Source organism: Cyprinus carpio, unplaced genomic scaffold (genome assembly GCF_018340385.1).
Source record: "Cyprinus carpio isolate SPL01 unplaced genomic scaffold, ASM1834038v1 S000006493, whole genome shotgun sequence".
Taxonomy (NCBI): domain Eukaryota; kingdom Metazoa; phylum Chordata; class Actinopteri; order Cypriniformes; family Cyprinidae; genus Cyprinus; species Cyprinus carpio.
This window is the reverse complement of record NW_024879166.1, coordinates 263,162-287,712: the sequence shown is the minus strand read 5'-3', so window position 1 is coordinate 287,712 and position 24,551 is coordinate 263,162. Positions and strand designations below refer to the sequence as shown.

General features: G+C 36.8%; 1 protein-coding gene and 2 pseudogenes across 1 annotated transcript in view; 1 reads left to right on the top strand and 2 right to left on the bottom strand.

Moving 5' to 3' along the window:
• LOC122133886 overlaps nt 1–18,570 on the bottom strand; it is a 39,286-nt pseudogene extending 20,716 nt beyond the window's left edge.
• Nucleotides 1–24,551, bottom strand: part of LOC109083683 (E3 ubiquitin-protein ligase RFWD3-like) — a 512,102-nt gene that overhangs the window by 257,021 nt on the left and 230,530 nt on the right. The window lies entirely within an intron of this gene.
• On the top strand, nt 19,449–23,623 carry LOC122143718 (annotated as a pseudogene).

Genomic DNA, 24,551 nt, shown 5'->3' with positions numbered 1-24,551 from the left:
AGCCTTGTGGCCAGCGCGTCGACATACAATGTCGTTAGGCTACGTGCGTCCCGAGTTCGAATCCTAACTCGAGGACCTTTCCCGATCCTGCCCCCTATCTCTCTCCCACTTCGCTTCTTGTCAGCTCTGATCTGTCCTATCATAATAAAGGCAAAAATGCAAAAAAATCTGAACGATCCCACCTTTACTTAATATGCAAGCATCTTGTGCACACATTTCAGACTTGGTGTGAACTGGCCTCAAAAAGCCCTTACATTTCATTTTGACCCTTGGCTACAGAGGTGCTTAGGATGTTGCAGGACCCCTGGCTCGTCCCTTTTAGACCGCAGATGACCAGAGAGTGAAATTCTCTGCTCATCTCCTTGTCACAAGACCTTCACAACACCCCAACACACGACAGCAGAGCCAGCCCACACAGCAGCCGGGGGGTCAAGGGGGTCACACCGCCACGCAAACACGTTCAACCTCCGACTCTTGTTCTGTGCTTTCCACTGAAAGCTGTTTGTCTCGGGTGTAGTGTGACCCCCTCATAGGAAGCCCCCCTGTGGCCAGGCTAGGGTACTGCAGTACCTTGTTGGTGCACTGCCTGAATGTGTTGATGAGCTCCTGAATAACCAGATCGATACATTTCAGACAGGGCTCTTTCAGCTTAATGATCTGCTTTTTCACGATGGCTTCAAACGCCAGATCTGGAGTGAACAGCCCAGTTCTGAGAACGCACAGGACAGACAGACAGCAGGACGTAAGAGGACAGAGACGAACAGTGAGGAGAAAAAAACAACAACAACAAAAGTGCCAAAAAATAACTCAAAGACAGATATTTGTGACAATGACATTAAAATAGAAGTGAAAGCGTGTGAAATTAGGATACTTGGAGGTGAGGTGGAGGGAAAGAGGAGGATAAAGTTTAGCTCACAAAGACTAAAACAAAAAATAAAAAAGTGAGTTTTAAATAATAAATGGACAAATGAGCGTGGCTCGCTGTGGGGAAAAAGAAGTCAATTAGACATTTCAGAGATAAGGTTACTCTTAAAATCACTTTAGGCCATGCCCTCATAACACCGTTTTTGCGGTCGCAGACGAAAACTTGAGGGTCTCACAAGAGAGACAAATCACAGACTAACTGGTGCTCACTTTGGTTGCAGACACGTAGTAAGCAACTCAATCGAGTCTGGGTCAAAACCAAGAGCAGAAAAGGATAGAGGTGGACACGACAGAGTCCACATTTTCCAGACTATAGTCTCATGGTCTCAATCTTGGTCCTTGAGTCCAAGATCACATCTTCATGTTCTCAGTCCTCAAGTCCGAATTCAAGATCATATTTTCAAGGTCCTGGTCCTTGAGTCTGAGTTCAAGACCATATTTATGGTAGTCTTGGTCCTCAAATCAGTTCTTTAAGACCATATTTTCATGCTTTTGGTCCTAGGGCCTGTTTACACCTTGTCACTTCATGCGTTTCTCTGATCGGATCGCTATCCAATTGTGAAAAGACCAGGTGTAAATGCCCTCTGAAACACTTTCAAAATGGATTTAAATTCAGGAGGTGGTCTAGGAATTTGATCTTGAAATTAGCTGATGATGAATAAAATGCAGCACATATCTGCTGATTTCACTGAAGTGAGCTCCGGTAAAAAAAATTATCCATTTTAACAAAACACATCGATCAGAGAAAACGCATTAAGTGACCAGGTGTAAACAGGCCTCTAGAAACCAAGTTCAAGACCATATTTTCATGGTGTCGGTCTTGTCATGGAGCATGTGGACTCTGTCTTGTCTTGAATTTTTTTTCAGCCCCAATCTTCACTAGAACTTTATGTTATCAGCACAATCTTGTAGTATGAGCAACTACATTACGAACAACAAACAACGATAGAACAAAAGATGATAAGAACCAACAAAATTTTCTTAAAATATTTTTGAAAAAGGAGCACAAATATTTGGAGGTGCAAAAATATATGTCTGCAATTGATTTTGCATGTATAAAATCTGCATTTTGTTATTGTATTCTGCGCATATCTAGTTAAACAGGTATCACAAAAATTTGAAGTTTAGTGCCTCTGCTAAAATCACCTCTCAGAATGTGGAGCCTGGAGTGGTTCTTGATAAAAAATAAAAAAAAATTGTTTTTAAATAAAAAAATAGCTGTTTGATCAAATGTTCCTATTAAAATATCCTTACATGTATAAATACATATATTTTCTATATAAAGAGATATATTTTCCAGAATGTAAGTCTTACGCAAGTTTTTTTTTTTTTCTTTTTTCATCTGACATATATTCCCTCATGTCTTATATAATGCACTTACCGTCAAGCAAGAAAAACATGGATTTGAATTTGTGTCAAATGTGAGAAGTAGATGAGCTCAGGTTTATTTATAAAGCACATTTCCCTACGCACCGGTAGTTTCAGTTCTTACTTTAAATTTATTTAGGCTTGTCTTTAATAGTATATAATGTTATTTATAATGCCACTACAATTTTTTTAATGATTTTTTCCATTCCTGTTCTGTTAACAGTTCAATTTAAGGGATTTGAGTAAGGGAAACTAAAATACATGTTCGTAAATAATTTTACAATGTTTGTAAACTATTCAGTGTACTTTTATTTTATTTTACATGATTTCTGAATGTAAATAAAAAGACTTATAAAAGACTGCAAATTTTTTTATCTCCATAATGCAATTTTGACCTGATTTAACAGATGCAATATGTACGATTTTAATTGTATTTAAAACAAGACAGACGATAAGGAAAAACCGTGAGCAGTAAAGCGATTCTGGGAGCTGTGTTGTGAAAGCATGGCCTTACTATAACACACGAGAGAGAAAGAAAGAAAGTGTGTGACGAGTGAAAGAGTGAGACATTAGTCAGTGAACAGAGGACATAAGAAGTGCTGTGGCTTTCATGCCGTCATATGGCCTGCAGGCTTGACAATCGCTTGCCGCCAACAGGACACCACTTGCCTGACACCATGGACGTTCTTAATGGCGTGACTGATTTCTCGCCGGAGCTCCTTCTCGTCAAACACAATCTGAAAGAGAAAGAGAGACTTGATAACAGGGACTTGCCACTGCACCTGTGTGGCATACCGGGTTCCCCAGAAACTTGTTGGGACGTGTTATCTAAAGATCAAAGTAGTATTTCCAGACATTCAGAGCAACTTTATCAGCTCAAAAGCAGACATAACAGTGTTCTGTTGAAACGAAGCATTTACCTTGACCAGCTCGAAGGGGAAGCGCTCATGGAAAATTCGGTTAATCCTGGCACCTCCAGACAGCTCTGCCGTGTCCACCTGGTCTCCGGACCCCTCGATGCGCTTCTCAAAGTCCACTCCAAACTGCTGGACCATCCTGAAAGAGGTACACAAAGCTATAAACCTCTGTCTACAGTTTATAGCCCAGAAACTGCTTAAGTTAGAGACGCTAGATCTGTCGTAAACACTCACTGCAGCAGGGCCTTGGTTTTTCGCGTAGGGTCATCCGGGCGGAAGTTCTTATACTCTTCCACCTCTTTTTCCAGAGAGAGAAGCTGAGACTGGAGTTTGCTGCGCAAGCCGGGTAGCGTGTCCCGGATGTGATTGGTCAATTGCTAAAAATAAAAGAAGAGGAAGTGATATACAGAGAGGCACAAAACAGGAGACATTGACTAAATTAAGTCATTTTCAGGCATTAGCGTCATTTACATAACTGTACACAATCGTACAGTTACACATAACCACATTTTGTGTAAAAGCGATTTGGTCCTAACCTGGTTGAGGGTCTTCTGCAGGTGAGGTGTTCCCATTCGTTCAGCCATGTGTCTGTAACTGGGGTGGGACAGGAAAAACTTCCTTTCTGCTGCCATTGCAGCACGAATGTCCTTCCTGCCATCTATGTCTTTCTGACTTCGGTTCACTACGCCAATATAACCTGGGACAGGGAAAGCAGCAATAAATGGCATGTGCCAGGGCTGGAAGATTTGACAATACATACCATGCAATGACAGAAATGTGTCAACTGAAATTTTGCAATATTGTTTATACTGCGACTGATATATGCACTAGTATCAGTGGATATGAATGCTTCATGTTATTTACATACATGTGAGAATAACAAAGAAACAGAAAGGGATGTAAAAATACAGGGCAGGACATGTCCAAAACAAGTCCGGACAAGAAGAAAGAACTCTAGAGTAAGTCAACAAAAATATATGGGAAGCTTCTTCTCCTCCTAGAGAATAGTTATTATTGTATTAAATATGATATTATATTGTATTGTATTGTTTTTTGTTGAATTTCAAATAACATAATAAGATGCAATGCTGTTTAAAAGCTTGGTCAGTCAGAAGGATGCATTAAATTGAGCATTGGTTATAAAGATTTCTATTTGAGATTAATGCTGTTCTTTTTAACTTTCTATTCATCAAAGATATGATTTCTGAAAGATCACGTGACACTGAAGACTGGAGTAATGACTGCTGAAAATTCAGCTTTGTATCACAGGAATATATGATATTTCTAAATATAATAAAATAGAAAACACTTATTTTAAATTGTAATATGTCACAATTTTACTTTTTTTTTTTTTATCCTTGGTCAGCGTAAGAGACTTTTTCTTGTTTGCAAAACAAGAAATTCTTATTAACCCCAAACTTTTGAATAGCTATGTACAGTATGGTTAGTGTGACATAAAATGACTCATAAATAATAAGAAATTGTCCATAAATGACACTGCTGTCACAAGCTTGTGTTAAGTACAAACTGCCCACCTCTACGCAGTGGTAAGAGTTTATTTTCCAGGATATCCCGGGCGTCTGTACCCTCATCCATTAGATCCAGTTTAGTAATCACACCGATGGTACGCAGTCCTGTTGAAACAAGCAAAAACACATTAACAACATCATCAGGGTTTGTGTTCAATCCACAGTGCTCCCACTCTTTTGACCAATGAATTTCCATAACATTCCCAGTCATTTATTATTACTGGACCAAAATTCAAAGTCAGGTTGATTCACTAATGAATCATTCAGACCATCTGTGATTCACTAAGAAACTCCTCAAAAGACTTTATTCACTTGTAAAACTGACTTCACCATGGTTTGCTATATAGTTGATATTTCCAGGTTTTCCATGACTATGTGAACTCAATACACATCCTTTTGTTATTTTATCCGTGTGTAACCCTCCCAGCAGTCCTCACCTTGAGGGTCCACTTCCTTAGCCACCTTGAGAGCGTCTGAGTTGGCCAGGTCAGTGTTGGCTGGGGTGACCGCGAGGATCAGGCAGCTTTCCCTAGTGATGAACTGCATAATCATGTCTCGAATCTGGTGCTCGATGTCTGGCGGCTGGTCGCCCACTGCGACCTTAGTCATACCGGGCAAATCGATGAGAGTCAGATTCAGTACTGTTGAACAGAGAAAGAGACGAGTGACATGTTAACAATGGCTGCCGAGTGTGGAGTGAGGAAAGCTGTGGTCTTAGGGAGTCTTGTGCTGTATTACCGTGTGGCGAGTAAACCCTCAGGTTGATGGGAACAGGAGAGATGCCCTTATTTGACCCGGTAATCCGGTCGGTCTCTGCTTCAATTTCCTGCCGGACTTCATCAAAGTCCACAAACTTTCTCCCTTTGCAGTGCAAGAATTCCGCATATTCTACAAACAGAGCGAAGGAGTGTGTGGTTTAGAGCGATTACATTTCAGCATCAAGGCAAAAAAAGACATGAAAAACCACACAGTAATAGTATCACCTAAAGGCTAAACCATATCACTGTCATAAAGCATGAGAGATAGCATTACACAAGTTCTTATAGTTAACTAATTATAACAATCGTTTAATTAATAATTAACTAATTCCATACTTGAATTAAAATAAATGTAACCTGAAAACTGTTTTTTAGGTGCCAAAGCAGCATTACAGATTTTGTTTTGTTAAATTTTAGTAGTAATATAACTAAAACTGAAATTCCTAAAATTATATTATATTAACATAAAAAAAAAAAAAAAAAAAAAAAAAAATATATATATATATATATATATATATACACATACACATACACATACACATGGCAAAACACCACAAAATTACTAATATTTTAATTCATTTTTTTTTCAAAATATTAATAAAAAAAATATAGCATTTCAGTGAGACTAAAATAACACTGTTCAATAAACATTTTCAATACAAAGGTCCAAAAACTTAAACAAATGCATAGGTCAAATGCAAATGCATTACGTAACCACACACACATATATAAATACAAAAAAAAAAACACACACACTTTATATATAATATATATAAAAACACACACACACACAAACAAAAATAAAAAATACAATATATAAAAAACTTTATATTATATACTCTATATTAAACAGTCATTTTTTTACATTTTAATTAGTTTTGTTTCAGTTTTAATTCACTTATATTTTCAAATCAATGTAAAAATAAAACAAAAATCTAAAATTAGAAATGTAAGCATGCTTTAATGAATTTGTTTTTTCCCTTTTCCTATTTTCCCTCCTCTGCATTAACAGAACCAAATTTCATTTCATTCTAGTATTAAATCAAAATGGAACTGGCCGGGTTTTTCAATTCCCAATGATGTGAATGATCCACAGATAGTGTGCAGATACAAGCAGACAACATCAGTTCAGCTCTGTTATGTTCAACTTTATGGTCAATTGCACTCATTTGGAAGATAATTTCTTTGGTAATGTCTTTCTTTCTGTCTGAATTAATTCTCCATCTGCACTTCCTTGTTCTCGCTACATTACAGCGCCTCATGATGAAAACAATATAAATGATAATTGCTTTAAAGTGGCTGAGAGATGTAAATGTTAGAAGGGGAATTTTCAGAGGGGAACTTTCTTTATGTACGGAAACAGAATAAGATGACGTTATTATAGCTGAAGCGTCATTTTTGTGCCACTAGTAAGAGGAATTGCGAAAATTAATTATAGAAATTTTGTTGACTAATATAGAGCCCAATAATTTCTGTGATGCAGATCCAGTCATAAAACTACAATTTATTTACTTATTTATATTTACTTTAACACAGAATGTCACCGAATTTGACAAAATTTAGATGAATAAATTCTCTATTGTGTAAACCGTATTGTGTAGCACTTCATCAAAAATAAAAAAATAAAAAAGAATGGAATTGTTTGAATTTCATTTCATTTGAATAAACCTCTATTGTGTAGTGCTGTTTGTCAAAAGGAAATGAAAGGAATTTCATTTGATTATATTTTAAGATGTCCAGTAGTTAAGGTTTTATGCATTCAATTAAAAAATAAAACAAAAAATTTCAACCAAAATCATAAAACGCTGGCTGCAGAAAAAATAAAACAGACAACAAATAATTTCAAAGGGCTCTATTATTGTTAAAACTGCAATAAATAAGCAATAAGTTTTATGAATTCAACTGATTTTTGATTATTAAAATGTATTTAAACCATTAAAATGTTAAAACAACTAAACAAAACAATTCTATACATGCATTATACAATTCTATACATATATTATTTCATCTTTTTTTACATCCAATTTAATGTCACACCTCTTTAGCTCCAGCATAAACACTATGGGCACTGTGTATGAATAAACATGAAAGCATGTGGTTTCAACCTTCCGCATACATACTAAAAATACCTGAGAAGGCTTTGTTTGCTTGTGCTGCGCTCATCAACACACTCACCAGCTTTGTTGTTAACTAGCTGCAGAATGAGAGGCCTGCGGGTGACGATGCCGGAGCCTCGGGGAAGGAAAATCCCTATAAAAAAGAGAGAGAAAGAGAAAGTGAGTATGTGGAGGAGAGACAAACACTCTTGAGTCATTCATAGCAATCAAGCTCAATTTTCAGGTGGTGACAACACTGATCAAATTAATCAAGAGTAAGAATGCAAATGATCAACATCAACCCATTCACATCAAAACAAAAACACACAAACACACACAAACCAAGACGCTATCTGGCTCCTTGTAGCAATGAATATTAAAACATGGTGGCATCTTTTGAAGGCCCCCGATTCCTAAGAGGCTGTGGCGCCTTTGCAAATGAATGGCCACTGCTGTATCTCACAGCCAAATCAGAGTGCATTTAATAACACTGTGGCACATTATAAACACCCTCTGAGATCAAACTGTGAGCTGAGCTGAGAGCAGGGCAATTTCAGCCCTTATATTCCAACATATTTGCAGATCTAATAAGCAGCACAGAGGACGAAAAGGGCACATTTTTTAATAATATCAAAATGAGGCAGACTTTCAATCAAAAATGTTCTCTTGCCAAGTATGTGAAAATAGACACAAATACATGGCCAAAACATTGTGAACACACAGTTAATACTATTTGGTTACTAAGATTCTTCAAAATATCTTCTTAGAAGGAAAAAAGTTTAGAAAAACATAGGGTTGCAAAGGAGTGGAAAAATCTCTGGAATATTCCAAAAAAAATCATGGAAAGTTTCCAAAATGTCTGGAATATTTCCGAAGTTCACTGGCAATTTACCATCTTTTAGCAACACTAGAAAAATATGTGAGAGTAAATGACGACACCCACACTCCTTAGATAACAGAAGCTGTGTCATATGTCATCGTAACAAAAACTTTAAAAAAAAGCATGGGACTTTACCTTCAATAAACTGTCATCAACCATGAAAACAGTCATCCAGAAATATAAAACTGTCCATAGACAACATTGTTTAAACTATGAACATTTGCATTCATTTACTTGTTTCCGGTATGTTTCAGACTTTGGGCGACAGTTGTAATAACACAATGATGAAATGCCAATGATGTGACTTTGTCCACATGGGAAGCTTTGATGGTATCCCACATGCTGTGGGTGGGTTGAAAGCGTGTCTGCATGTTCAAGAGGAGTCCAAATCGCAGTCTGTCTTAATGAGTAAGCCTGACCCTCCAGGAGATCCTGCTCTACATCTGGTCCTGATCAAAGCTTGTGCAGTCAGCTGTGAATCCAGCCGCCCTTTCCCCCTAAAATCACCGGACCACCTAATGCACAATTCACCAGAGCCCAAGGAGAAAGACGGACCATGCTTTAAAAACACACGCACACACACAGCTACACAATAAAAGAAGGCTCATACACAAAGAGATGCTCGACTCTGTGTGTTCAATTTGAATGGTTCGATTCACAGTAAATGAACCAAGCCGTTCTCAAACACTTGAACACTGTGTCACAAACTATAATGTGTGTTTTTAAAACTATGCTTAAAGCTATTAATATACATATATTTAAACTGAAGCCTGCACCATCAATAACAGATCACCTTACGCCATACCATATTTTATTTTTAATATATCATGCAGCCATATGAAAAAAAAGTATGCCAGAGCTTTAAAGTGAGGCCTATGAAGACGGCACCGTCTGGCTGCATGTAGCACGTGGATGTACGACAATGGCCAAAGCCTGGAGGGGGGAGAAGGGCGAATGAAAACAGGCCACAGAGAGCCATGTGCACTCTCCACTTACACCCACTCAAAGCCCAACACCTACATATACACACATGCACTCATTTTAAATGGAAAAATTCGTCATGTAAATATGTATTCATTTGACTTCTTCATTTGACTACTATTTATATCATTATTCATTACTAGTAAAATTTGTAATATATTACATTTACATGTCACATGATCCTTCAGAAGTCATTCTAATATCCTGATTTGCTGTGCAAGAAGCATTTATTTTTGGCATCAATATACAGTTGAACGTCCAGTTTTAACAGTGAAAAATACATTTTTGTGGAAACCGTAAACATACCATATATTTTTTGTCCAAGTTTCTTAGATGAGAGCAGCATATATATGCATAAAAATATGATAAATCTTAATTATTCCAAATTTTGTGTATTATTATTTATTATTAATTTATTTTTGTTTTTGGCTGCTGTTTTTGCTTATACTGTATGTACTGTATGTATATGATGGATCCAGTATAGTATAACCTCGGCAAACTTTACTTGGAAATAACCTTGTCCTTGCTGGCTTTTCTGCATGAATCTTTTCATTAATAAGAGACACAGATTATTACATATTAAATGGTGATATCTGTATAGTATATACAGCTAATGATTCCAATAAATCTATAAATCCAATCTGTTCATCTTTAATAAATCAAAATAAATGAAGAAAAAAAAAAAGATGGCTTGTAAATACACACATGCGCAGTGGACTGAAGTGCCTTTGCAAATAAGAACATATATCCACACTGCAGGAAGCAATATGCTACGAGCGCTTCAGAAGACTCATGGCTTTCCAGTGCAAACAGGCAGGTGGGCTGCTGTCCATTATTCATGGCCTTTAAATGATAGAGGAGGCTGAGCAGATTGTGTATCATTTCATCCATTATGCATGCAAAACCGCAGAGCGGCGCAGAGAGAGTGGAAAGAGAGCGGGGAGAGACAGACTTCAGCTACACCCAGTGTGACTCTCACTCCACCAGCGGAAGAAGCGGCCTAATCGCCTGCTCTCATTAGCCAAAATACAAGCACACCTCGCCGGAGTTCACTCATTAAACACGATGGAGCTTAATGGTACAATGAACATAATGGTTATGGAAAATTTTATTTTGAAAAAATATGACCATTGACTGACTTCCTTTGCATGGACTAAATAAATAACTAAAAAAAAATTTAAAATATTTTCCACAGGGAGAAATAATGTCTTACAGGTTTGGAGAGACATGAATGAAGGAGTGTAAACAAACAAATAATATTTATAATAAATAAAATGAAAAAACTTATAAATTGGAACACCTACCCAAACCAAGATGATGTAGCAATACATATTTAGTGCTCAGTGCCCACATGTTGAACAACCGCATGAACTACATACAGAGGTCAGCCAATCAAAACAAAGACATTTACAAATAGAAGTCTTTAAAGGTACAGTTGAAAATGGTCATGTAAAGTGTAATATCTTTTGGAAATGGGATTTCGGACAGTGTTCTTTAGTTTTCAATGGTAAGCTGTTTGTTTGTGAAGCGTCTCTCACTATTAACAGCATATGGAATGACAAAAAACAACAACTTCCTTTGTCTCCTCCAATTCATAATTAATAACTGATGGGTTCAGTTTCCGCAACACATTTGTCACAAAACAGCCCGTGGCATTATCAGCATGATCTGCCTGCCTTTCACAAGGTTCACGCTGTGTTCCCGCTCCAGTTTTATACTCCTCCCATAGTGAGCGCAGCTAACTGAACAACAGCCCCTCCTAAAGCAGCCGGCGGAGCCAGATAGCAGAAGTCACGCAGAACAATTACATCAGCCCCGCAATAAACACCCAAGATAGAGGCGCTGGCCTGCGATTGGATCAAACCACCAGATCTGGAGAAAGATCTTGAACATCCAGTTTGGCAGGATGAAATTTGACCAAGTACCTAAACGTTGGTGTCGTTCTACTTGGCATGTTGTATAACAGCAGATGCGATGTGGCTAATTAATATGTGCAACTTACTAATGTTTACTGAGCTCTGACTATGTCCGTGAGATGAATAGTGCTTTTGTTTGTTAATACCCAGCTGTCTAAATGTTAGTATGGTGGTTAAAGGCAGGTATCACTGAACTCATGGCGTGTCATGCGGTTTTTATCATTATATTTGAACAGCCACTGTTTATCAGACATGTCATCTGTGTTTCAGCGGCAATTTATTCAAATACGGTTCCCATACGAGATCTTTCTTCCTCTCTACACATTCAGTAGACTCTGTGTGGGGCTACTGTGAGAGAGTTACTAATATGCCTTCCCCATAAGACAAATAACTCACATGTGTGCAAGATGAGTTATCGATAAGATCATGTCAGCAGTGTGGTCATTCTTGAAGCGAACTTTTGCCTGAATGATTGGATCTCTGCATTTAATTTGAGAATCTATGTAACAGTCAACAGAGAGTCGTCCGTCACTAGCGCGTGCAGTAGCAGCATCCTGACGCCCATCCTGAAAGGCATTTTTTATTAATCTAGGGGGCGCTGTTGGCCTACTGCTAATTTGTTTAGAATTTTTGTACAGGAGAGACTTGGCCTTGTTTCAAAACAATATATATAGGTATTGGAATCAGCTAACAGGCAAATATCGGCATATTGGATATCGGCAAAAATCTAATACTGTGCATCCCTAATCTGGGAATTGTTGTGAAACCAGGCTATTTGGCCTATCGCTGTGTAACAGTTAATAACACTTATTATAGAATTGTTTAGATTTTTTATTAATTTGCAATTATTATTAAAAAGTACTTATAATTAAAAAAGTAATTAAATGGAAAAAAAAAATTGTTGAAATTGTGAGAATTATTTGTGATAATCTTTGAAACATAACTTGGACTGGGTTGAAAATCATAAAAAGAATTATGCTAATTGCTTTTATAAACCGGGTATATGAATTAGTAGTAGGGCTGGGGGTATTTACACAAATTTTAAAACGTAAATCAATAAATCAGTCTGGATGTGTACAGCTGCAGTGCTGGTGCTTAAATAAAGAGGACACATTTAATATTTTAATTGTATATACTGATTAATTTGATAATAATAAGAAATGTTTCTTGAAAAGTAAATCAGCATATTAGAATGACTTTTGAAGGATTATGTGACGCTGAAGACTGGAGTACTGATGCTGAAAATTCAGCTTTACATCACAGGAAAAAAAATATATTTTGTATTATATTAAAATAGAAAACTTAAAAAAAAATTAAATTGCAATAAAATTTCACAAAATTCCAGTTTTTACTGCATTTTTCATTAAATAAATGTATCCTTGGTGAACAAAAGAAACTCCTGAAACCTTTAAACGGCATTTTGTTGATATTCAATATGCCGATATTTTTCAACTCATTTTTGCCGACACCGATATATTTCCTTTTGTTTGGAAACAACACCAAGTCTCTCCTGTGCAGAAATTATAAGCTAAATATTTTACATTTTGGTTAGTTTTTAACAAGAACTTATTTGCTAGAATTAAATAAACAGTAATGAAGGTTTTTTGACTAAGGTTTTTAAACTATAGCCTAAATAAACATATATATATATATATATATATATATATATATATATATATATATATATATATATATATATATATATATATATATATATATATATATATATATATATATATGACATCACTTGCTGCTTTATTTAATCAGAAATACAGTCTACATGTTATTTGTGTAGGCTATTTTACTTTTCTATTGTGTAGGCTATTTTGCCCCCTACAGATTAAAATACCTTACGGAACTGGCGTTAGAAACACATCACCCTGTAACCATTCACACAGCAAGTGCAATTACTGTTGACTCTAACACAAAACATACACCAAACAAAAAAAGTGCTTTCACAGATTAAATGCAGCGATCCAAAACAGTCAATCTAATCTTCATTCAGACAAAACTTTGATTCAAGAGTGAGCTACAATGCTTACGTGATCTAATCGCTAGCACACCCTGAGAACCTGTGAGTTAAAGTATTCCTCTTATCGGCAAGACATATCGGCATAATTTTTCATATCGGGCCAATGCTGATATTTACATTTAAAGCAATTATCGGCCGATTCCGATATCAGTCGATAATATCGTTTATCCCTAACTATAACCATTAAATAGCTAGCTATATTATAAAAATATCATTGATTTTTGTGAGTCACTGGAAATTTTGACTAGAAATTGTAACTGCAATCCTTATTGTTCAGTCATAAGATGGCAAGTGCTGAGTCACAGTATGATAAAATCAGAAACATGTTTTAAAAACCAAAAAACCACTATTTTTCAGAGTTCAGGCCATGCTTCTACAGCAAGTAAACTATGTTAAATATGAAACAGCCCACGCTTTGAGTAAACTCAATAAACTGGAGCGAGTGAATTCAAATAACACCACCTGTGAGACACAGCCCGTTCCAGGAAACTATTCCTCTGAGCCTTATAGTCTTACTACTAAAGATTAATAAACAACAACCAATTAAGTTTCCTAAACCCTCACAGCAGCACTAGCACATACCCACGAGTGCAATGTAAACATCATTTGAGTCACAATGGCCTTTTAGATGAAACAGATGAATACTGGAACGCTTCACAAAGTCTGTGAATAGAAACGAGAGCTTCCAGAAATTCCTGATGAGAAGACAGGTGTCAGGTGAACGCTAGCAGTGTGACTCCATTGGGCTTCCCTGGAGCACGGCCCAGCCCTGTCCTGCCTCCATCACAACACCGCAGTCACACACACACACACACACACGTTATTTGTGCATGTTTGTCTATGTTTACGAAAACAAAATTGATCTAAAACCCGTTATTAAGTGATTTAAAACTCCCTTACACTGGGAAGTCCCCAAAAAAGAAAATGATTAAAATGCGTCAAATAATGTCCTGATTAAAATGTAAAAAGAAAGACAGGGTTAGTATTTAAAATTATATATTTTTTTTTTACCAATGAATTTGTATTAACTTTCATGAGTTTTCTTTGGCTGGAGAGTATTTCAAAATCTTTATATTTCAGACAGATTTCACTAATTAATTTGTGAGACTGTCCAACTAAATAATTATTTCAATAAAAAAAATAAAAAAATATAATAAAAACTGATTTTGTGAGACTAAGTGAGACTGATCACTTAGCTAATTTAATATTTTAGAGCAAATAATTACTCTAAAACCATACTTTAAACAAGATTCATAAAGTTTTTGGGGCAGGAAAACCTTGTTAAAATTCCCTGGTATTTCCAGGTTCTCCACGGCCATATGAACCTGTATATTAAGGAACAGTGAATGTGAAAGGAAAGTCTTTCAGGACATGTATCCTACACAAGCTTGTGGGTGTGACACACACGTTTCAAAGAATGACTCATCTATGCAATACATAAAGCCCTTTAACGCTATCATAAAAACACAACAGAGCGACTGTTACAGCCACATGATTGCCAGAGATTTATGATGGACGTAGATACAGCAAGAACCCACTGGGTAACAATTATTACACTAAGACATTAGATCAAGGGGCGGTTTACACGACAATATTTTCAGCCAAAAAAGGGAAACTTTTTATGCGATTTGCCTGTTCGTTTACACAACAACTGCGTTTTGGGGACTGAAAACGCATATTTTTGAAAACGGGTTTCAAAGTGCAAGCTTTTGAAAACACCACCGTTATCTTTCCGTGTATACACCCAATACGGGAATCTTTGAAAATGGTGACGTCAGCGCAGTACGTGTCGATTTTAAAGGCAAGCGCGAACAAACATACACAACAATGGCGGAGTATATGGTACTGTTGTTGCTTCTTTAAGAGTTTGCTAACGCTTCTTCAGCAAAGTGTGGATTTACTTTGCCAATATTACAACCAACAGCAGAGACGTATCATTTACAACATATAATCGTCACTTCCCTAGGGTACTGTTTCCTAACAAGGTGACAGCGCCAACTACTGGCCTTGGCATCCGTAATACAGCGTTTTTGGACATTTTCGTGGATATGTGTCATGTAAACTTTTTAAAAACGTTTTTGACTTCATTGTTGTCGTGTAAACGTAGCCTGAAGCTCAAGGCAGTCAACCTGTCAGACAATTCAAGCGACTTCATCCATTTAGTTCGAAACTCGTCCTCAAAAGACATGGCAGTCAACCTGTCAGACAATTCAAAGACAGAGAGTGTTTCTGATTTGGTTTTTAAAAAAATCTATAAGACTGTTAGTTTTTATAGAGCTTTGGTGGTGCAGTTTTATATCACACATGGACCGTTTATACATTCGTAGAAGCAGAAGTCATCTTAGTTGGGTAAACTTCTATAGCGGTCAACAGAATCTACAACTTTTATAATTTCTGCATTCCAAATTTTTCTAAAGTGTGTGTGGGGGGGTGCGATTGATTATGTTGGTAACATAAACATGGAAAGTTGTCAAATTTGCTGCCACTCCATCAGCCATTTTCTGTCATTTAATTCTAAGGAAATTAGAACCTGTGTCTGTGAAAAGGGTCCACAGTGAACCTGACATGTTCCAAGTACATTTTATTTTCATATTCTACAAAAATGCCAAACTCCAAATGTAATTCTACACATTTTCAGTCCACTACAGGTTTCTACAGAAATATACAACACTGAGGAGATGACTCAGGCTTATGAAACTTATGAAATGAGAGGAATATTGATAATAATATTGCCAACTATTAACAGAACTTCGCCCTCAGTGAAAGTGAAGGCTTGTGGGTTTAACCACACCACCTTACAATGCCATATGAAACAGAACAAATTACCACAGAAATATTAGACAGAAATATTATCATTGCGAAAGAACAATACTGTAGCTTATTTCACAAGAATATCATACAAAACATGCTTTCATCATGCGTTCTGCATTCAGAGCTAAACAACGGACCTGAATTGGCTTGACAGCATTTACTAATTACTGCATTTTTGCCATTGCAATTTCTGAAATGAAATGAACCCAAAATGCACCAAAAAAAATGTAATCTGTCAACAAAGCTATCGGAAGATTTCAGAACGATAAACAGCAGACATTTTATGTCAATAATCTCAAAATGGAGACATACTCTGGTCAACAAAATGACTAATCAGCTTCACTGATGAAAATTAATACATGCATTCACAAGCTCTCCAGAGATGAATTCGTCAATCCGTCTGATTTATACTTCTTCCTCTGCTAAACACATCAGACAAAATTCATTCAAACTGGACCGGAGACAGAGCAGCCGCATCAAGAAGACTGCGGTGAGGAAAAATAAATGCAGGAAGTTACAGATAACAAACTAATCTGATAACAAAGAAAACTGACAGTAACAAACATCATCTGTCCAAGCATGACTTCCTCCCCAGAGCAGGGTTTCATGAGCGGCCTGTCAGTGCTGGAGTCTGCTGTGTGACACAGGTGTGGCACTGACCTATGAATACTGCAAAACAGGTGGTTACAGCAACCTGCGGCACACAAGACTCAAGGTCAAGTGGAACAGGACGGGGGATTTCACTCTCACCTGTATACATAACACAGTTCATTCAATGTATTTTTCAGAAGATAAGTACCTGTAGACAGTACTGAGCAGTACTGATTAGAAATGTGCAGATGTTATTACATTAAGAATAATAGTATATATTCCTTTTATAAATCTAAAATATTATACTATGTAGGTAGGAACGAACCATTCATATACAGGAAATTATAATCAGTTTTTTTATAGTGCAGTATTTTTTTTTGCAGTATGCGTATTATTATAATGTGGAAATAATATTAATATTTCATTTAAATTGCAAAAGGTCTTTACATGTGATTGTACAGCCTACAAATTATTCTGAAATGTGTGTGTGTGTGTGTGTGTGTGTGTGTGTGTGTGTGTGTGTGTGTGTGTGTGTATATATATACAAAGAGAGAGAAAGAAAAATATAGAGACTGAAAATCATTTCTATGAGAATAATCTCGTTACTGTAATGTGGAAATAATATTGATATTTTATGTATATGTGGTTGTATTTAACAGAAAAAAAAAAAAAGAAAAGAAAAAAACAGAAGTGTATCAGGAGAACCTAATTTAAATGTTTTCAAAAGTAAACATTCTGATGTTTTTAGCAATCATAACTTGGGGGTAAATGTGCTTAATTCTCATGAAAATAATCATTTTCAATCAAAATTAAAAATAAAAACTAACAAACGAATAACGTGGAACTACTTTTTTTATACATACACCATGGCAAGGTGTTCCATGAGGTCCATATGAGGATTATGTCGATAATACGATACCTGTGTCATTTAGTGCTACATTATATATTAAACTGCAGTGCTATTACCACTACCATGGCAGAGCTTTCTATGAGGACATGTACACAAAAAGCATGACGTCAGCGTCCAGAGAAGTGTCAGTGTGTTCGCTGTTTGAACGAGGAAATGACTTCAACGCCTTCAGCACAGCGAATTAAAATCCCATATATTTCGAAACACAAATACCAAGCAAAACAACACCAAAACACAATACGACTATAACTCCATCTGTCTGTCAGTGTCTGTCTGTGTCTTTCTGTGTGTGTGTGTGTGTGTGTGTGTGTGTGTGTGTGTGTGTGTGTCTGTGTGTGTGTGTGTGTGTCGTGCACTGTGCCGCCAACTTCCCCATTTTGCGCTGCGCTCTCACTTTACGCCCATTTCGCTTCAAATGAGTGACGGCGAGCGGCGGCTTACGTCAACTGCGTAACTGCCGTTTGTGAATGACAACCCAAACGAGTGAATCGATCGAGCAGCGAGTATAAATAACGCAGCTGGAAAGTAACAGATGAGAAGTTTGTCTTCTTATTAAGTTAGATAAACATAAATACAGCGAGGAGGGCTTCTGCACGCTATCGAAGAGAAATGAGTAACATGGTGACCAACCTGCCGACGAAATTCTCTAGCACCGAGCTTTTTCCGGCGCTCTGTCCTCCGACCACGGCTATCTGCGGCAGATCCAAATTACAACTTTGGCCAATAGAACTGAAAGCATCTTGGAGTTTATTGATCAGGGGGATCAAATCCTCCATCCCCCGGTTGCCCATGGTTTCTGACCGTCTCTCGGCGCGCAGGAACGGGCTCGCGGCAGCAGGGCGCTCGTTACTACCAACAACTCATCATCCACCACCCAAAAAACACCACAACATCATTCCAAAAAAAAAAAATAACCGATCAAACAATCGCTGATGGGTAGATGCCGCGTATTAGGGCGTATTCGTTAAGATCCGTGCACTGATCTGAGGAGCAATCATTCGTAAACTCATAAAACAAAACTTCTTGCTATCATCCGGTCAGGCGACATCCGACCTCGAAGCGAGTCCCGCCTCCTGTCAACCGATGTCGTGAAATCCGATTGGTCCGACAGAACGCTTCCTGGTGTGTTCTGTCTTTTGATTGGCTCGATCTTCGTTTCTGCCTCTTACGTCCGACGGAGTGCTATTGGACGGTTCACGTGTCAATTTAATTTCAACGTAAAGACTTGAACGTAGGGGTGTATACAATAAAAATTACAATTCTGATTTTAATAATATGCTTGTATAATTACTGCAAGAGCAACATTAATAAAGTAAACGTATTTCAATTTAGTACATTTGAAACATAATTTTCTAAGTATTAGAGCATTATTAAGACACGGTTTGGGCTCTCCAGTTTGTTATATCGACTGGTAGAAAATGCGATATTTAAGCATAATCATGCAACATTACACCTATTTTAAAATGATGAACTGGTTTACAACACACTGAGAGACTCTTGAGTCACTGCTTGTGACGGGAAGTCCGACTCATTTCCGCGAATCGGTTCTTTTAAACAGTTCGTTAAACAGCCAATTAGTAATTATTTTACCTCGTTACTTTTGTCCCTGATATCTCGACGTGACTTATATTGTTCGAGAACGTTTAAAATAAAGTCATGCGTAAGAACATATACTGTTTATAACGCATTTACTGTTTTTTATAATTCATTAAAAATACTAAATTTCATTATAATTCATTTTAAAATTCATTATTCATTCACTGAAGTCTAAATATCTGATTCTTACAAATTATACATTTGAAATCTATGAGTTGAATGCATCAGACATTTATGAAAGAGACTACTGTTCAATGAGTCAGAGACTGGAGAACCGTTTGGCTCGATTCAGTCCGATTCGTGTACTGTTCAAGGGTGCGTTTCCCAAAAGCATCGTTAGCTAACTATGGTCGTAAGTTCCATTGAACTCTCTCTATTGGTAACGACGGAACTTGCGACCATAGTTGCTTATGGGAAACGCACTCCTGAGCGGGTTTTGTATTAGTTCATCCGGTTCATCAAAAAGATCCGACTCAAATGAATGACTCCCAAGTGAATCGGACTTCTTTATTCAAAATGTCTGCGCCCATACCCAGCAGCACACATGAGTGTGAGGACAGTATGGCATCAGTGAAGGCTGTGTCCTCTGCTGCTCCTCTCGCTCTTCGTATCGTGGCGGAGTGCCCCGTGAGTAAAGCGAGAGCCTGCACTCTTACTCTCCCGCACTGTGCTGTCTACACCCCGGTGTTCATGCCCGTGGGCACTCAGGGTACCCTGAAAGGCATCACTGTGGACCAGCTGGAGGATCTGGACTGTCAGATATGCCTGGGGAACACGTATCATCTGGGCATGAGGCCGGTACGAGAGAAGAAACGCTTGTTTCATCGATGCACAATGTTTTAAACTTACTTCACTGTTATTGTGTCCTAACAGGGTCCTGAGTTAATAGAGAAAGCCAATGGACTGCATGGATTTATGAAGTGGAATAGAAATCTCTTAACGGTAATTCTTCTTCTCCTTCTTTTCAAAATATTCCCAAACACCAGAAGAAGTAGTAATAGTAAAATGTAGGATAGCATTATATGTGTGTTTCACGTTCTTCTTCTGCAGATTTTGCTGAATGTCCGTTTGACGGATAGAGCAGATTGGAAAAGTTATGGGAAAAATATTGTCTGTTTTTATTATAAATATTATCAAGCCAGCATGAAACACCAGTCTGTTCACTTGAAGTGTCATTGGAAATATTTACATACTACTACAACTACTAAAAAAAAAAAAAAGTTACCCCAACAGTTTCTATAAAATAATGTAAAAATATATTCTCTAGTAATAATTACTTCCTGAAAAATGATTTCCCTTTATTATTTTAAGAAGACCTGGTTCTCAACTTTTTGATGTGATGACCCCAGTATTTCTAATGTAACTGTGACAAAATTATTTGTTTTCAAACTTTTTTCTTTTCTTTTTTTAAATGAGCAGAAACAGAGTATTGATATTTTAATTTAATATGGATTAGGTAATTAGATTGCATTTTCAAATGCACATAATCAGATTATTTTTTATACAGTAGATTGCATGATTAATTTTTATTCACACATAATTTTGACCTAAAATATTTATTTTTAAAAAATAAATAAATAAATAAAGTAAATAGTATTTAAAATAGATTTTAAGTTAGTATTACAATAATTTAACAACACATTTGAATGTTCACTCTTCTCTTATGTTAATGGTCACACTGATGAAATATTAGTGTTCAAGTATTTTATTTTATTTATTTATTTATTTATTTATTTATTTATTTTTAGGTTTACAGTTTTACCAGTTAATGAATTAATTTTTCAACAACTCACAAACCCCTTGCAGGGTATATTCTCTTTGTATTTTTATATCAACATTGTTCAAAATATTCTAATTCAGACAAGTTATGTCAAAAGTAAAAAAGTTGCTAAATTAAGCAATCTAATAGATCTGGTTACTAGGTTACTTGTAGGTAATCTGTAATCAGTAACAGACTACAGTTTGTAAGTAATATACCCAGCACTGTTCAATTTGTCCAGGACTTTCAAGAACTGCAAATTCTTCAAGATAAACAGTATTTATGGAGGAGGAAATAGAGCGATGATTGCACTCTACATCTTGAGTCGATTTGTGTGTGTTTTAAGCATTTATTTTTAAATATTAATAAGAATTTATTTCTTTGAGTACTTCTAAATCATCCTTCAGACCCTCTTTAAGTTCGCTGAGGCCCACGGGTTGGAAATCACTTCTGTTTACTTTTATGAATGAATTTGGTCTTGCTCATGGAAATCTGTGTTTCACCTGTGTCTGTTTTATTAGGACAGTGGCGGGTTTCAGATGGTGTCCCTAGTGGAGCTGTCGGAGGTGACGGAGGAGGGCGTCAAGTTCCGTTCCCCTTATGATGGAAAGGAAATCCTTCTCACTCCTGAGCAGTCCATCGCCATACAGAACAGCCTGGGTATGAATGAAGTTACAGATCTCTTAACATGAGCATCCAGCAAATGCTCATTGAAATCGTGTGCAGGTTCAGACATCATGATGCAGCTGGATGACGTGGTCAGCAGTACGGTGAAAGGGCCGCGGGTGGAGGAGGCCATGCACCGCTCTGTGCGCTGGCTGGACCGCTGCATCGCAGCCAATAAGAATCCAGATCGACAGAACCTGTTCGCCATTATTCAAGGGGGGCTTGATGCCAAACTGCGCAAGGCCTGTTTAGATGGTAAGCAAGTGTGTGTATTATGATGTGGCAATATTGCATTTGTGTTCTATTAAGACGTGCCGATATTGCATTAGCAGTGTAAAATCCTATTAAAATTCCATTAAAATACACTACCCTTCAGTATGATTTTTTAATGACTTTGAACCAGCTGCTGTCACAGTGATTTTTTTTTTTTTTTTAATTTTTTTTTTTTTTTTTTTAGTGGATGTTTGAAGTCAGTTCTCCTCACAGATGTAGTCTTCACATTAATGATGAACATGATCCATTAACAAGTGACAAACGCAAACCTGAAGAATTAATTAATCAGAATTACGATACACTCACTAGAATCTTCCTGTTCCATTTCCTGCCTCAGAAATGACCAAGCGTGATGTGCCAGGCTTCGCCATTGGAGGCTTGAGCGGGGGAGAGGAAAAGGATGACTTCTGGAAGATGGTGACTCTGAGCACAGACCACCTTCCCAGAGAAAAGCCCCGCTACCTCATGGGAGTCGGGTGAGCCGCGCTTTCTCTGAAACTCTGCTTTTCAATAATCACAAAAGTTAAAACTCTTTTTTTGTTTTAACAACTAACCACAACACCTGGTCTTCTTTGCCTCCTTCTGCTATAATATGCTCGACTGTGTTTTCCCGACTCGAACAGCAGTAAGTGAAGGATTTCTGTTGACATCCCTTTTTATTAGATCTACCATTCAAAGCTTGGGGTCAGTAAGGTTTTCAAAGAAGTCTCTTATGTTCACTAAGGCTGCATTTAGTTGATCAAACTACAGTAATATTGTGAAATATTGTTATAATTTAAAAATATTTTTTTTCTATTTGAATATATATTTAAAAAATGTATTTTATTCCTGTTATGCAGAAATGAGCTCTATTTTCATAGAAACTGTGCATAAAAATTAGAATTAAACCAGTGATGCTTGTAGTAATCTTGTGTTTTGCCATTGTTAATGAGGCTGTTTGATGTTTCAGAGATTTGGCTCGGCTTTGGTTTCCCTGGGGATCTCTGCAGCTCAAACAGAAGAAGCAATATGCTAGAGACTTTCAGCCGATTGATCCTGACTGCCAGTGTCCCACCTGCAGGAGGTACATCTGTCTGCTTCAGTATGCTGGCGTTCAGCTGCCTGCTGTGCTTAAAAGAATAATTCACCCCCTCAAAATGAATATTTTACCAGAGAATTTTGACTCTCATCTTATCCCATGAACCTGAAGATGATTGTCATTCTTTTTTCTTTGTCTTGACATTGACAGACACAGTCGGGCTTACCTTCACGCGCTGTTCAAGAGCGACACCGCAGCCTTGCATCACATCACCATCCATAACATCTCTTACCAGGTAACTATATCAACCACGTGCATGGAATCCAGTATTTATTATTGTTGTTGTCACTTCATCTCTTCCTGTCCTCACTGTATCGTTGCTCAGCTCGCTCTCATGCGGTCAGTGCGTCAGAGCATCATAGAGCAGAGGTTTCCTGAGTTTGTGAAAGCGTTTATGAAGAGGATGTTCGCGTCCGGGGAACAGTACCCCAGCTGGGCTGTAGAGGCACTACAATCCGTGAACATCGACGTCAGATGAGTATCCTAACGTGAGGAAGATGAAGAGGACTGCATTTTAAGAGAAGAAAAAGCCTTGCTGTTTTTTTATGGATGTTTGTTTCTTTTTTTTTAAGATACTAAAATTTTTAACATAATATGTGAAATATTATGTTTTTGTAAATAAAATCGTCTTTTCATTTTTATTGAACATTGCTACATTCTTTCACCCAAATTTATCAGAGTCATGTGATATGGCGATGTTGGAAAATTTTTTTTGATTCCGTTTTCCAGAAATACTGTGTTGTGTGTGTATTTACATGTCTAGTAAATATTCCATATATATAATATTATTATTTTTTTTTTTTTATTATTTTTTTTTTATTCCACCTTTGTTTTAATATAATGCCAAGTGGCAGCATGAATGTTGATATTAACTTAACTAAAGGAAATGTTATTCTTTATCATTCACTATGCCAATCAAGTCTTATTTGTTCAACTATGAATACAATCATCGGATTTTTCAAATTTTAACCCATGATAGATTTTAAAGGAATAAAATACACATACATTAATTTACCATTCAAATGTCTGGGTCATTAAATTTTAATGTTTTTGAAAGATGTTTCTTATGCTCACCAAATTTGCATTTATTTGGTCAGAAATAGAGTACGGACAGTAATATTGTAAAACAAAAATACGAAAATTAGAATTTAAATGAACTGTTTTCTGTTTGAATATATTTTTTAAAATGTTAAGTCCTATAATGTAAAGCTGATTTATCAGCATCATTACTCCAGTCTTCACTGTCACATGATCCTTCAGAAATCATTCTAATATGCTGATTTGATTAAGCTTTTCTTATTATTATCAGTGTTAAAACCATTTGCCCTTTTTTTCTGGAAACCTTGATACATTTTTTCTGCATTTTTTAAATGAACAGACAGTTCAAAATAACAGAATTAAAATATAAATCTTTTGTGACGTTATATTTGTCACTTTTGATCAATTTCATGCATCCTTTCTGAATA